The sequence below is a fragment of the Rattus norvegicus genome, chromosome 8 (genome assembly GCF_036323735.1).
Source record: "Rattus norvegicus strain BN/NHsdMcwi chromosome 8, GRCr8, whole genome shotgun sequence".
NCBI lineage: Eukaryota > Metazoa > Chordata > Mammalia > Rodentia > Muridae > Rattus > Rattus norvegicus.
Genome location: NC_086026.1, coordinates 79089006 through 79104015, shown reverse-complemented (window position 1 = coordinate 79104015; position 15010 = coordinate 79089006). Strand labels below are relative to the sequence as shown.

Here is a 15010-nt window from a genome sequence, read left to right as displayed (position 1 = left end):
TGATAGTTTATGTGTGTATGTGTGAGTGTATGTGTGTGAGTCTTTGTATCTGTGTGTGAGTGTGTGTGTCTGTGTGATAGTGTATATATGTGTGTGAGTGTATGTATGAGTGTGTGTGTCTAGGTATCTGTGAGATCTTGTGCATCTGTGAGATCGTGTGTGTGCGTGTGTGTGTGCATGTGTGTGTATGTGTGAGTGTATATGTGTGTGTGTCTGTGTGTGAGTGTGTGAGTGTGTGGGAGTGTGTGTGTGAGTGTGTGTGTGTAAGCCAGAGATTTATATAGGTGTCTTCCTCAATTGCTCACCACTTTATTTTTGGAGACACAATCTCTCACTGAACCTGGACTTTGCCAATTGCCTAGGTTGGCTGGCTGTGAGCTTCAAAAGCATAGTTATACTGGTTAGATCAGTTTTTTCTCCAGCTTGATACAAAGCTATAGAGTCATCTCAGAAGGGGAACCTCCATTGAGAAAGTGCCTCCATCAGATTGGCCTGCAGGCAAGTCCATAGAGGCATTCATTGATGATGGATTGATGTGGGAGGGCTCAGACCACTGTGGTTAGTATCACTCCTGAGTCGGTGGTACTGAGTACTGTATGAAAGCAGGCTGAGCAAGCCATGAGGAACAAGCCAGTAAGCAGCACCCCTCCATGGTTTCTGTTTCTGTCCCTATCTCTAGGTTCTTGCCTTGCCTTCCCTCCATGTTGGACTGAAACCCACAAGCTGAAACAAAGTATTTCCTCTCGAAGCTGCTTACAGTTATGGTGTGTATCCCATCAGAATGCCCCTAGAGCAGCAGCACTGCGTTACGTTTGCTGTGCCTGCCAGTTAGTTATGCTAGTTATGCTAGTTATGCTAGTTATGCAGATGTTAGAGACCCCAGCTCAGGTCTTCCTGCTTACACTTTGCTGACTGAGCCATCTCTCCAGCCCCTCCATTTATATATTTGCTTATATGCAAATAAGTTCTCTCAGTCATTACTGCTCCGTCCAAAGCCACGTTCCTCCCACCTTGCCTGCCCTGCACAGTTCATAATCTACCCCAAATTCCTGCCTGCCCTCACAACTGCACTGTGCTTTCCACACAGGAGAAGGCCGATTAACAGCCGCAGCCACCCTCCCCCCCCCCCACAGTGTTATGCATGGTGGCATACAGAGTATACAGAAGTCCAGTTTACACTATGGCTAGTCCATAGAAAATTCTGGCGTTTGTTGTTGTTTGTAAAGTTTGTTCATTTGTTTGTTTGTTTTGGTTGGTTTATATGTTTTACCTACTAAGGGAAACCTTGAGCTTCAAAACTGAATTAATTAAGCTATTCAGTAAATCTGTTAGGATTTTCTTTTAAAAAAAAAAAAGACATAAACCGTGAATGGTCTTTGGAATTAGTAGTCACAGTGTCTCATTTCAGGGTGGCATTGTCACTGGTACATCTCTGCTGTGTGTGTCTTCTGGGTTGGACATGGTTATTACCATTTGGAATCACCTATCTGAGACCCACAGGAGGTTAGGTCCCTTACCTCCCTCAGAGAGGGAGGGAGGAGGTTCCTCAGGTGCCCTTTTGAGGTTGTAGAAGTAGCAAAAAGTTGGGGGGCATCTCTAGGACTTGCCAGAGACCTGGGATGGGGGAGACTCCAAGGAGTTTATGGGAGTGACTTTAGCTGAGACTCCTCACAGTTGGGATATAGAGTTGAAGTGTCTACTTCCTGTAGCTAGGCAGGACCCCCAGTGGAGGCATAAGGACATCAATCCTCCCATAAAATTTCCAACCCAAAATGTGTTCTGTCTACAAGATGTGCAGGGACAAAGACAGAGCAGAGACTGAGGGAACGGCCAGCCAATGACTGCCCAACTTAAGGCCCATCCCATGGGTAAGCACCAATCCCTGACACTATCAATGATATTCTGTTATGCTTGCAGACAGGAGGCTAGCATAACTGTCCTTTGAGAGGCTCCATCCGGCAGCTGACTCAAACAGAGGCAGAGACCCACAGGCAAACACTGGACAGGGCTTGGGGACTCTTGTGGAAGGGTTGAGAGAAGGATTGAGGACCAGGAGGGGATAGGAGCCCCACAGGAAGACAAACAAAGTCAACTAACATGGTCCTTTAGGGGCTCCCAGAGACTGAACTAGCAACCAAAAAGCATACACGGGCTGGACCTAGTCCCCCCGACACACACATGTAGCAGATGTGAAGTTGGGTCTTGATGTGGGTCTCCCAACAAATGAAGCCGGGACTGTCCCTAAATCTGCTGCCTGCCAGTGAATCCTGTTCCCCTAACTGGACTGCCTCGTCCGGCCTCAGTGGATGTGCCTAGCCCTGCAGTGACTTGATGTGCCAGGGCTGGGGGATACCCAGTGGGGGACTTCCACCTTCTTAGAGGAGAAGGGGAAGGGGAGGGGGTGGAAGAATAGTGTGAGAGGAGAACCTAGAGGAGGGGGGTAGTGATTGGGATGAAAAGTGAATAAATTGATTAATGGGAAAATAAATAAATAAGTGCTTTATTGTAAAACAAACAACAACAACAGAAAACAATTGCTATATCAAAGAAAGTTCTTCAGCAGTGTGACTACCCAAAAATGTGCGGGAGGGTCTCCTGGTAGCACAATTGTGTGGCTTGCCCATGGTCCTCCTGTAAGCAACCCCAGCAATCTCTCTGGTTTACCCATCTGGGTTCAGGTAGAATTCTACCTTGGGCAAATAGAAATGGGCCCCCATAGAAAAGACCAACATTCCCAAGAGCATAGTCTTCATGAGGTTCTCATGTCTGGTTTTCAGTGTGCTCCGTCAGAACCTGTCTCCTTTCTTGCTGCCCAGACTCTCTGCTTCTCCATGACTGGCAGTGAGACTCTGTGGATGAGTGTTAGGTCAAGATATCACAATTCATCCCTCCCCAACTCTCCCCCGTCTCTGCTCTTGGGTTAGTATCTTTCAAATTCCTCACTGACTCAAAGGTCAAGTGATTCCTTGCGGGGCCTGGTTCAAGCTCCCGCAGTAAGGTCTTTAAGCTTCTGCGATAGGAGGGATCGTGAATGCGTTAGCTTGTTTGGTCTGACAATCTTAGCCAGAAGCAATTTGAGAGTTATTCTGGTATTCAGTTTATTTCAGAATGTGTGGGCATGTTTTGAGCTCTGGAAAAAATCCCCATTTAACTCTCAGAAGGAACCCTTCTGTCCAATCTGAGGCTTATCTGCAATTGAGTAAGTGTCCTTGAACATCCTCAGCTACAAGAGAAGTGACCTAGGCCACAGTGTCAAGTGCAGACCGATTTTGAAGAAGGACTGCATGTGGTCAGTAGTGTAGCTTTTCCTATCTCCTCTGTGAACTGGGATCTATTCTAACAGGAAAATAGCTTCTGTATTTCTCCAGAGTTGGCTTCTGCGCCCACTTTCAACCAACCATACCTTTTTAAAACAATCAGCAAATCAAATGAAAAGTCACAAAATACCCTTGCTCAAAAAAAAAAAACCTAAACAAAAAAACAAAACAAAACAAAACAACAACAACAAAAAAAAAAAAAACCCAAAAACAAAAACCAACGAACGGACACAGCAGATTCAGCCCAGTCCTAGCAGAATCAACTGTAGGAAACTGAACCATTCAGTTATCCTTTTCCTGAAATTAAATCCCGCGACCACTCCCAAAGGACTGAAGCCCTCCATCCCCTGAGTCAAAAGGAATCATAAACAGTATTGTAAGAGGGCCAAGCAGGGCCTGGGGACATGGCTCAGTGGGTTAAGTGCTTGCCCTGCATGCATGTGCCTGGCCACTGAGCGCCATGCCTATGACAACCCTATCTCAAAAGAAGATGGAGCAGGGTGGAAGGCAGTGCTAGTCAAAGGAATAAATATAGGCTTGAAAAGACATTCGGCTATGTATTATTTTGGTGTGAGTGTCTAGACCAGCCAATCACATGTGTCCATGTTCCTAAGGGTAACTGCCTTTTTAAATATTTTTTCTGTCTTCTTTTAAATTCATTTTTAAAAAAGATTTATTTATTTATTTTATATGAGTACACTGTCTCTGTCTTCACACATCAGAAGAAGGCATCAGATCCCATTACAGATGGTTGTGAGCCACCATGTGGTTGTTGGGAATTGAACTCAGGACCTCTGGAAGAGCTGTGAGCTGAAGTCACCCTCTTCCCTGCTAAGTTGCTGGGTGCCAGAGTATATCTTCACAACAACAAAGCTAGAACAATTGACCTAAGGTCAACCATGCAAGTGAAACCTACACACAAACACATGTACACACACACACATACACACACACACACACACGCACAGATGCACACACCACAAATACACACACACACACCAAACACACATACACACATGTACAAACACACACATACATCACAACCACACACACACACACACACACACACACACACACGCACACACGCACACACACACACACACACCACAAATACCAACCAATCAAACAAGCAAATGCCACAGGCAGCAGAGATCTTTACCATTGGCTGTTGAGGACAGAGTGAGATCTGCAGACAGAGCCCAGTCAGCACCACCCTTTTCTGTTTTGGGATGACCTCTCATGGTAAGCCCGTCCTCTCCATGCAAGTTCCCCAGCATTTTAGACCTGCCTCTTCCCACTCTTTGCTGGGTCTATATACATCTGTGCCATCTCTCCTGGGCATGTCTTAAGTTCCTTTTGGGCCAGCCTGTGCCTGGTGCACACTGTCACTATGTCTTATGTCTAAAAAGCCTTCCTCGTGCCAGCTGCACAATGGGTCCACAGAAAGGTTTCTTGGTGGATGCTGGAAACCCGCCAGGAGCAATGGCCAGGCTAGGACCTCTGGAGGACAGTCTGCTGCAGTGGGCCTCCCCAACCACTTTCCCTGTTTTCTTTCCTAAGATTTCTGTAAGCAAATAGAAAGTGCTAACCCTAGCAGATTCCAGCATGAGCGTTTTGGCGTGCGGCAATTAGGTTATCTCTCAGTTATTTATTTCTGTGGCTTGTTATTAGCTCTGTGCTGAATATTATTCTAATTATGTCAGCCCAATCAGCAGTATTGCATGTCCGGGCTCATTCCCATTAGTCTGAGATTTGTCTTTCACACTGTGATACTAATTCAATGAGACATCAAACATTGGAATCGACCCTGATGCCGAGGTCAGGCAGCTTCGCCCTTCCACTCTATTAGCACTGGGATGTAATTGTATTGTCACTCCCCGCGTGATGGATAGGATTGGGGTGGCCATCGGAGCACAAATGAGCAATGCGTCCATATATTATTTTGTTCTGTAATATCAATATGTGTTTATTCAGTGCTAGTGTGAGCCAACTTGAAACAGTCATTTTCATACGGTTGGGTAAACCCCTCTACTCTCCCTCCGAAGAAATTCTTCGGATCCATCTGGTAGATACTCGGAGGGATTTGGATCTGAAAAAGAAATGACATGTTAAGAAGGGCACCATGAAGTTCTCAAAATTCAGAGGGTGAAGCGAGAGAGAGAGAAAGAGAGAGGGAGAGAGAGAGAGAGAGAGAGAGAGAGAGAGAGAGAGAGAGAGAGAGAGGCAACTTTCCTGGCTCGTCTGGATGTTTTTGCAGAAACCCTTTGATGGATGCTCTATTAAATGGCTGAAAAATCAAGATGCAGCCTGCGGCGCTTAAACAAACATAAACTTGACCCAGGGTTGGCTGGAGTTGCTGATCTCTGTGACTCTGCCTTTGAAAGTAAGGGAATTAGCAAACAGTGAAAATGAAGGATTGTTTTGCTCAATTTGCCTGCTTCATTTTTTTTTAAATCTCCAGTCTAGTGTATGTCCTCCATAAATGAATTTTATCCCCAAGTTTCCAACAGAGCCTATCACCGTGTGTGCCATGTGATAGACACTTACTGTACAAACGAACTCGAGTATCTCTGTATTAGTGTTGTCTACGGTCTTTTTGTGTCTTACCTCAATTTGCTCGTGAATTATGTATATGAGTTCTTGTATGCATGTGCACATGTGTATACCTACGAGGAGGCCAGAGATCTTTGTCAAATGTCTTCCTCAATCACTCTCTGTCTTACTAGTTGAAATGGAGTCTTTCACTGAACTTGGAGTTCACTAATTAGACCAGACCAACTTGGCCAATGAGATCCAAGGCTCTGCCTGACTCTGCCTCCCCAGCAGTGTGTCTGGCTTTTACATGGTTGCTGGGGCTTGAACTTGGGTCCTTGTGCTTAAATGATGAGCACTTTACGAATTGAGCCATCTCTCCTACCTCTTACCTCACTTAGCAGAAGTATATGTGTAGGTGTTTTGCTTAGGTTTGGGCATGCTTGGTGTCAACCAGACCCAGAAGGGGGTATCAGATGCCTTGGAAATGGAGTTACAGATGGTTGTGAGCTACCACGGGGATGTTGAGAGTTAAACCTGGGCCCCCCGGAAGACCAGCTAGTGCTGTTAACTGCTAAGCCATCTTTCCAGTCTCTTGTTTCTCATTTTAATTTTTTAATGAATTTGACACATGTACACAGTTTACTGTGATCATGTTTATGCCCACCTCCTTTCACATTTTAACCTGTCAACGACAACTGGAACTTTGGCTTGGAGAGGTGTCACAGACATCATGGTATGGACAGAGGTTCTATGGGGCAAGGTTAGACTCTAATTCTCTGCTTTCTGTGAGCCCTAGAGAAAACCAAACCAGGAGTTCTAGATCCTATCATGGTCATGAACAGCTCCAAAACCACAAGCTGCCTGTGCATATCCTTAAGTGGCCTGGAGTTTGGGTCACCTCTACCATGGTGCCATCCCCATGCAGAATCTGTTTCACACTTGGCTCCCAGCACATTCCTGGGAGCCTGTGCCTGGCACACTGCCCAGATTGCCTTATCTATCTTCTCCAAGTCATAAACTTCTTAAACTAATGCTTGCGTGTGCAAACCTCTGCATTGAGAGAGAAGAGGAGGATAAATTATCCCTAACCTCTGCTGACAGGTTCAATGAATTAAACCCACGTATGTTAATTGGAAAAAATGTTCTTTATAAATAGAGATAAACTTGAAAGGATACCATTAAGTATTTTCTAATAGCTTTTGTTAAACTAAAATCACCTATGTTTTAAATTGACATTAGCCGTATTTTGTTTCTATTGATCTTAACTGTTTTAAATGCAGGAGCAAGCCAGGCATACTGGCACATGCCTATAATCCAGTGCTCTGGAAGTTTAGGAAGGAAGATGGTCAAGTTCAAGGCCACCTTGGGCTATGTATAAAGCTTTTTTTCCCTCATTAAACAAAGGAAGATGTATATTTTAACTCGCGTGGGGGGCGCAGGCTGAGCGTTTCTTACCTTCTATTTGGGTCTCGTGCTCATGCTAGAGCTACGGGAAGTGCAGAGCTCATCACGACTTAGCACTAGGCTGGTGAGATGGTTTGGCAGGTGGGGCTCTTGTCACCAAGCCTGATGGCATGAGTTTAAACCCCAAGCTCCACATGGTAGACAAAGAGAAGCAACTCTCACAAGCTGTGATCTGACCTCCACATGTGAGTATGGCATGCATACTTGTGTGCACATACACACATACTAATAATACAATATATGTATACATTATATATTATAACACACACACACACACAGAATTAGAATGAAGAAGAAGTAAAAAGAAGATAAACCAAGATGCAGACCAGTCCTGAGCACGCATCCTCTGCATCTGTAGCCCTTTGTGATGAGGGCAGGAGCAGGGAGTGGCCTTTCATGTTTGACAGGAGTCTGTGCTAGAGCTGACCCTGTCACTGACCACATCTTCAAAGTAGGGGATGCTGAGCTCCTATCTGCTCACCACTGCTCGGGAAGAGCTGCCACTGTGCCCAGCCACCGTGTGCCTGAGAGAAGGCTCCGAGAACAGTGAGTGACCAGGCTCACCCTCACTGACGAGTCCTTCCTCAGAAGAGTGGGATTTTGACAGTTTGTTCCCACTCTGATCTGACAGTACAGAAAGGAGAGCAAAATACTTGGGACCCACACAGACAGGACACCAGAGGCACCTATGATTCTGCCTGACCTTGCTGTCTTCCTAGAAGAAAAAAATAAACCCAACACACCAGACAAGGGAGATAGTAAAGAGCTCCCAGACTTAAGGCACAGACAGAGAAGTAAAAGAGCAACCATAACGAAGCAAGTTGTGGAAGTAAAAGTTTGTTCATGTGCCTCCCATCTGTAACAGATCCCTCCAGCCTCCTTCAAATGCACATCCTATTAGCACTACTGACTAGAAGTGACTCTCTCAGCTCAACCTGGGAATCCTGCATCTCATTCAGGGAAGAGGGGGATATAATGCTCTCTCTCCTGAGCATTCATAATAACCCAGAGGTCACAGAAGCCAAGGACAATGATACCAACTAGCAAAGCAGGACCACGACATTTATAATCTCAGGCACAATTGCAAAATAACCACACTCTTTCTACGGTCATCAGTTCACAGGGAAAGATGTTTGATTCCTCACAAGACAGTGATGTTAATGGTGGGGATTGGAAGAATAATCTTAAAAATCTTGAGAGTTCTAACCACAAAAAGAAATATGTAAAAGTAAGAATCATATTTCCTTAGCTTATGATGATATTGGCCTGACGGTAAATGGATAAAATCCAGGGCTATTTTTGTATTCACATGCCAGGTTAGGAGACATTTCCAATTCTGGAAGTCAGAAATAGTGGCATATACCTATGAACCCAGCTCTTGGGAGGTTGAGACAAAAAAGAGACACGAGTTCAAAGCCAGCCTAAACTGAAGATGGAGTTCCAGGCCAGGCTGAAAAGCACGTCGAGGGAGATCTTGTTTCAAATCACACAAACAAGCAAACTAGGACATTTCAAACAGAAATGTCTGGCTGGTGATACAGCTCAGTGGATAGCGGGCTTGCCTAGCAAGTAGGAAGCTTAGGCTCTACCCTTAGCACAGCATAAACCACGTGTAACCCCAGCATTTGGGAGGTAGAAGCAGGAGGGTAAAAGTTCAAGGTCAGTTTTGACTACAGAAGCAAATTTGAGGAAAGCCTGGGCTAAGTGAGATGCTGCTAAAAGCAAGAGGGGTGAGGGAGAAAGGCAGGCAGGAAATAACACCAATTTTCAGCTTGGTCTTCAACCACTGTTATCTATAAAATATCTGAGCACTCTCATTCAGCTGTGGATAGCTAAACTGGGTGCTCTCAAGTTCTCTGAAGTTGGCTCTGTTGACAAGATAAACACTGGGCTTACCTTCCGTTCTCTTTATGCTTCATTCATTCATTCATTCATTCATCCACAATCCAAATAAGGAAGGTGTCTGGTTTCCCAGCTCAGCAGATATTTGAAGCCAGAAACTGGAATCCATGAAGTGTCAATGGTCAGAGCACCGATGGTGGGAGCAGACAGCATTCAACAGAGGATACAAACCAGGAAAACCACAGGAACCCAATGTAAACTTTCCTGGAAAGCACAGTGTGGCAGTATTTAAAATTTCATCCATGTCCCCAGTTCTTGGCACGGAGCTCCAAAACCCTTCAGAATTTCCCGAGTGACGGGAATACATTTCGTTCTAGCTCCCCAACTCTACCTGACTCCACTCTCATGAGCTGACTCCCTAGATTCCTTCTGGAGATTTGTCACTATAAAGAGCCAGTGTGGCACTGGAGGTGGAGAAGTTTCAGTCCCTCTGTCCTCTGGGAAGGGAGAGGTTGTTGACTGAATTATAAAAGCTGGTGATCAGGGAGTTTCAGAGTTTAAAGTCTGTCTACACAGGGCATGGGAGCTCTTCCCCAATCCTGCCATGAATCACCACTATTGCTGAGCTATATTCCGGGTACAGTGCTGGGAATTAAACCCAGAGCTTGTGTGTGCTAAGTAAGCACTCCACCATTGAGCTCTACTGCCAGTGACTCGTACCTTTATCATAAACCAGCACTAGTAATTAAGGTTCCTTCCCAAGTTCTGAGTTTCTGTAGGGAACCAGCAAACCAAGGAGGAGATAGTCCTGAGAACTCTCAAATGTCTAGTGTACCTGTGTACTCCAGTTTCAGCTGGTATCTGAGATGGGGGCAGCCCTGTGAGTCTGAAACGACAAATGGTTGGGTCATGTATAGATGTCAGAATGGAGCCTTGTAACACCCAGCTGGTGTCAGAAAGAGAAATATCAAGGGCATCTAGTGTAAGGGAAAGAGCTTTACCCACCTCAATAAACACAGCTCAGAATCTTAGAGTAGCAAGATGGCTCAGCCATCTCTCCAGTGCTCACTGCCTTTGCAGAGCACCCGGCTTCTGTTCCCAGCGCTCACACTGGGAGGCTCATAACCACCACCGGTAAGTCCAGTTCCAAGGAATATGGCACTCTCTTCTGATGCCTGTGAGCCCCTGTATGCATGTGGTGAACAAAAACTCATGCAGGCACACAAGCAAACATTAAGATTTAAGTGTGTGTATGTGTGTGTGTGTGTGTGTGTGTGTGTGTGTGTGTGTATGTGTGTGTGTGTATGCGCATGTGTCTTGAGGGAAAAGATGAGCTGTCTTTTCAATGGAAAGAATCCATGGTGTCAGATCCAATTAGCAAGGAGGGAAAATGTAAAATCTGTTGCATAGATTCCTACACTTGCTTATAAAATCGAAGTTTGAGGGTCAAGAGCAGTCTTGTTATTTGCAAAATTCACTTACAGGCCTTCCCTCGCCTTCTATTTCCATGGGATCCTGTGGCTCCTGCCTTGGGGTCCCAAGATGCAGGGCAGCACCAGGAGAGGCATGCATGCCTGTGGGGCTATTGCGACCCAATATACTCCACAAGGCAAGGTCCTCAGAGGTCAGCACCATTCTACATTCACAGTGGTCAAAAAGGGGATGGGGCTGGGCCAGGCCCGAGGTCATCATAGGTCTTGCCTTCAACTAACTTGGTGGCATACAGGCAGAACTGAGAGCCCCGTACTGAAGCTTCCAGAATATCTACAAAGAGAAACACAATGGAGAACTACAAATTCAGTTCATGCAAGCTGGTGGCCCAGCTAGCTCAACCTTTGGAAGGGACCACAAAGAACAAGGCAGGGAGTGGGAGGCTCTAGGGACCTAGAGGGCACCTGATGCTTCCTTTTCCTCACTTAATCCTCCAGCAAAGACCATCCCATACGTTCTTGCCTTCTCTCAAAAGCCGCCACAAACTTGTTTGATCCCAGAAACCCACTTGATTAGTCCATCTACTTCTAACCATTTACAGTACCCCAACTCTTCCATGGACCCCATGATGTTTCCCTGACTCTCAAGTCTGTTACCTCACAGACAAATCCTTATGGAGACACCAACACAGAATTCCTTGGTTGGCTGTGAAGATTCACTTGTATGTAAAGGACCAGGTAGAATGTACATGCTCGATTAAAGGATGGTATCAGTACACCCATCCTAGCTTGGTTTCTGTCGCATGTCCACACCATGACCAGAACCACTTAAGAAGGAAAAGCTTTGTTCAGCTCCCATATCCCGATGTGTAAGGGCAGGGCAAGAAGTCAAGTAGGAGCAGAGGCAGAAACAAACCATGGAGCAATTCTGCTTACAGGCTTGCTCCCTATGGCTTTCTCAGATTCCTTTCCTAAACATCCCAGACCCACCTGCCTAGGAATGGCCCTACCTATAGAGAGGGCTTGGCCTCCATCAGCAATTAAGAAAATGTCCCAGGCATACACCAAGAGGCCAATCTGATGAAAGCAATCCCTCAACTGAGACCCGCCCCCCTCTTCCAAGGTGTGCCAAAGTTTGTATCATTGACAAAAATGTAAGATTAGGGGCTCTGACAGATAAACATTAGGCAGCCCTTCTGGGGTTCACTGTCGTGAGAATTATTTACCTGAGGAGACATAAATAAGGTCCACTCCCCTTTCCTAAGGTTCCAATGTTAAACCAAAGTTTCCACTAACGTCCACTCTGGGAACCGATGGGCTTCTTAGGCTTTGGTTAGAAAGCATGGGTGAGGGGTTGCTGCCAGGAGTATGATAACCTAAAGCAGACACCCTGGGAAGTCTCCACCCCACACAAATAATGGCTTCCCTCAGGTAACTGTTCCCTCCCTGAGCCTCCCTGCTCCCAGAGGCCGTGTGCAATTAGAACATAGTCGTGGACAAGTGGCCAAGAAGAGCAGATGGATACTCAGGAGAGAATCCAGTGAGTCTCCTTCCAGGAGGGACTATCAGCAGTCTGAAGGCTCGGCTATGATTGATGCTTGCTGATGTATTCACAGCCGATAGAACAAAGATGGTGGTTGTTTTGCTTGCATAACCACCTTCTGCAACAGTCACTTCAGTGTTTGTCACTGTATTTTATCTCGTTACTTGGGTACCATTTCAACCTCTCCCCACAGGAGTTCCCATGGCTCAGGGCTTGGGCATTTAAATGTTTTGCACACGAGTCGAACTGAAGCTCTCCTCTATGAGAAATGTCTCCCATAGGCTCGTTCATTTAAATACTTGACAGCACTGTTTGGGGAGGTTATGGAAACTTTAGAAGGTGCAGCCTTGCTGAAGAAAGTCCATCTCTTGGGACTTGCTTTAAGAGTTTATAGTCTTACTCCACTTCAAGGTAGCTTTCTCTGGTTTCTGTATGAGATGTGGTCTCCCAGCTTCCTGCTCTAGTCCTCTGCTGCAGTGCCATCCCTGACATTATGGGCTCTCCCTCTGAACCATAAGCCCAAGTAAACTCTTTATGCTGCTTAAGGGTTCTGTCTACTTCGCACAAGCTAGGGTTATCTAGAAAGAGGGAACTTCAGTTGAGAAAATTCCTCCATAAGACTATCCTGTAGACAAGTCTCTGGGACCTTCTTTTTTTTAAATTAAGGATTGATGTAAGATGGCCTGGCCCACCACTAGGGGTGAGTGGTGCCACCCCTAGGCAGGTGGTCCTGGGTTGTATAAGAAAGGAGGAGTAAGGTACAGTGTATAAGCCAGTAAGAAGTGTCCCTTCATGGCTTCTTGAGTTCCTGTCCCCAGTTGCCTGCCTTGACTTCTCTCAGTAATTGGACTGTGACCTGTAAGGCAGACAAGCCCTGTCCTCCATGTGGTGCCTCTCGTCATTGTCTTTATCACAAAGGCAAAAGTAAAGGACACGCCAGCTTTGCACATCTTCTCTCACTACACCGGAATCTCTAGAACACTGTCTGACCTGAGTATGTTTGACACAGACCAGCTCTCCAGCCACTCATTACGCCTGAGCTAATAAACAGAGGCTATAACTGCTGCTAGAATCATCAACAAGCAATTGCACATTCAGAAGTCCATTTAGTCCTTACAATTACCATGAAAGGACACTCATCATGATCCCCCTCCTCGCAAAGAAAAGAAAGCAGAGGCTCAGGGCCAAGAAGAGCTTGCCTCCACCCCAGGTGGGGCTAATACGGTTTTGGCATCAGTGGCGTCCGTGTCTGGTTCAAGGTTTCGACAGGGGACATCCACCCTTCACTTGGAGGGCTACTGAAGCATGGACCCACCATGCAGTATCCACTCCACAGAGATTCACAAAACATGTCTGCCTGCAGTCACAGCACCTATCAGTTCTCATAGCCTCCCAGGGACTCTTACCTCACTAACATCAAGCTTTGTTCCAACAGAGGTGAGATGTTAGTTGACCATGGCCTATGGTTTCTGTAATAATGTTGTCCACAAAGCCTCATTGTCTACTGTTGTTTATTATTTATTTTCAAGACAGGCTCTCCTGTAGCTGAGACCGGCCTCAAAGTCATTGTGTAGCTGAGGACGCTCTCGACCTCCCGATCCTTCTGCCTCTGCCTGCAGAGTACTTTGATCACAGGGATGTGCCACCACACCAGTTATGGACGCTGAGGACTGCAATAACAGTGGGATGTCATGCCAACATCAATCAAAAGTTGTTGCAGCAGGAACTCATAACTCTTCAATATGAAGGGAATAAGTACCTATGAATTGTTCAGGTCCCAAGGTTCAGGGACCATCACAGAAAACTCGGCAGAAAGACTATCACAGCTCCCGGGGGCGGGGGGGGGGTGTTCAAGACACGACAGGACAGCTGTACTCAAGAATTCACAGCAGCCATAGTTGCCTGCACAAGATCAAGACAGCTGATATTCTATCATGGAGGGAGGAGGGGCTCTTGAGGCCCAACCTTTGAAAAGCAATTGACAATTGATGCCAATGAGCAGCACGAATTTGAGTCTGTGGGTGACTCAAAATGAGAGAGACACGAAGTTAGAAAGAGCAGGAAGGTGGTGAGTGAATCTGGGAGTATTTAGGGGGAGGTGGATATGATCAAAACACATTAAAGATGCTGCTACATTAATTACAATAATGTCAGACAAAATCAACTTCCAAGAAAGAAAATTACCAAAATGAGAAGGACATTACGTAATGGTAAAATACATGTATGCACCTTACAACATAGTTTCAAAAATGGCGAATTGTAGTAAAAGCAGAAAAGTCCCCTAATGTAACAGGCAATTTCCTAACACCTATCCCTGAAACTGACAGGTCTACAGGTAGGAGATCAGGTAATAGTTAAACTGAATAGCACTAACATTGTAATGGAAACTTACAGAGTATCTCGTCCGACAGTCACTTGTTTTCAAGCACACCAAGGTGACCACACTTCAGGTAATAAAACACAGCTGAAATGTTTTTAAAACTACAGTCACAGCCAGTGCTGGGGAGATGACTCAGCTAATAACAGCGCTTGCTGCTCTCCCAGTTGTTCCAAGTTCAGTTCCCAGCACCCATGTCAGATGATTCACAGTCACCTACAACTCCAGCTCCAGGGAGTCCAACACCCTCTTCTGGCCAACTCTCTCTCTCTCTCTCTCTCTCTCTCTCTCTCTCTCTCTCTCTCACACACACACACACACACACACACACACACACACACACACACATAACTCTAAAAATCATAAAATCATAAAGCATGTTCTGTAATCTTATAAAAGCATGTTCAACTCTGTTGCTTGCTATGCCCTACGTGAATCTCGAAAGCACTGTGCAATGGAGCAAGGAGCGGCACGCGGACCACGCCTCATTTTTAAGACCCAG

At 45.8% G+C, this 15010-nt stretch overlaps 1 long non-coding RNA gene across 5 annotated transcripts in view; it reads right to left on the bottom strand.

Moving 5' to 3' along the window:
- Positions 1–5257: 5257 nt before the first annotated feature.
- The window catches only part of LOC103693133 (uncharacterized), a 52898-nt gene continuing 43145 nt past the window's right edge, over positions 5258–15010 (bottom strand). For 4 of the 5 annotated variants that reach the window (XR_010054211.1, XR_010054209.1, XR_005488279.2 and 1 more), the window contains 3 exons: positions 9994–10044; positions 9213–9422; positions 5258–5406 (listed from right to left, as the gene is read on the bottom strand). This is a non-coding gene — a long non-coding RNA (uncharacterized LOC103693133). Of the gene's footprint in view, positions 9423–9993; positions 10045–15010 lie in introns of all 5 variants that reach the window. The other variant, XR_010054212.1, reaches the window with a different exon arrangement.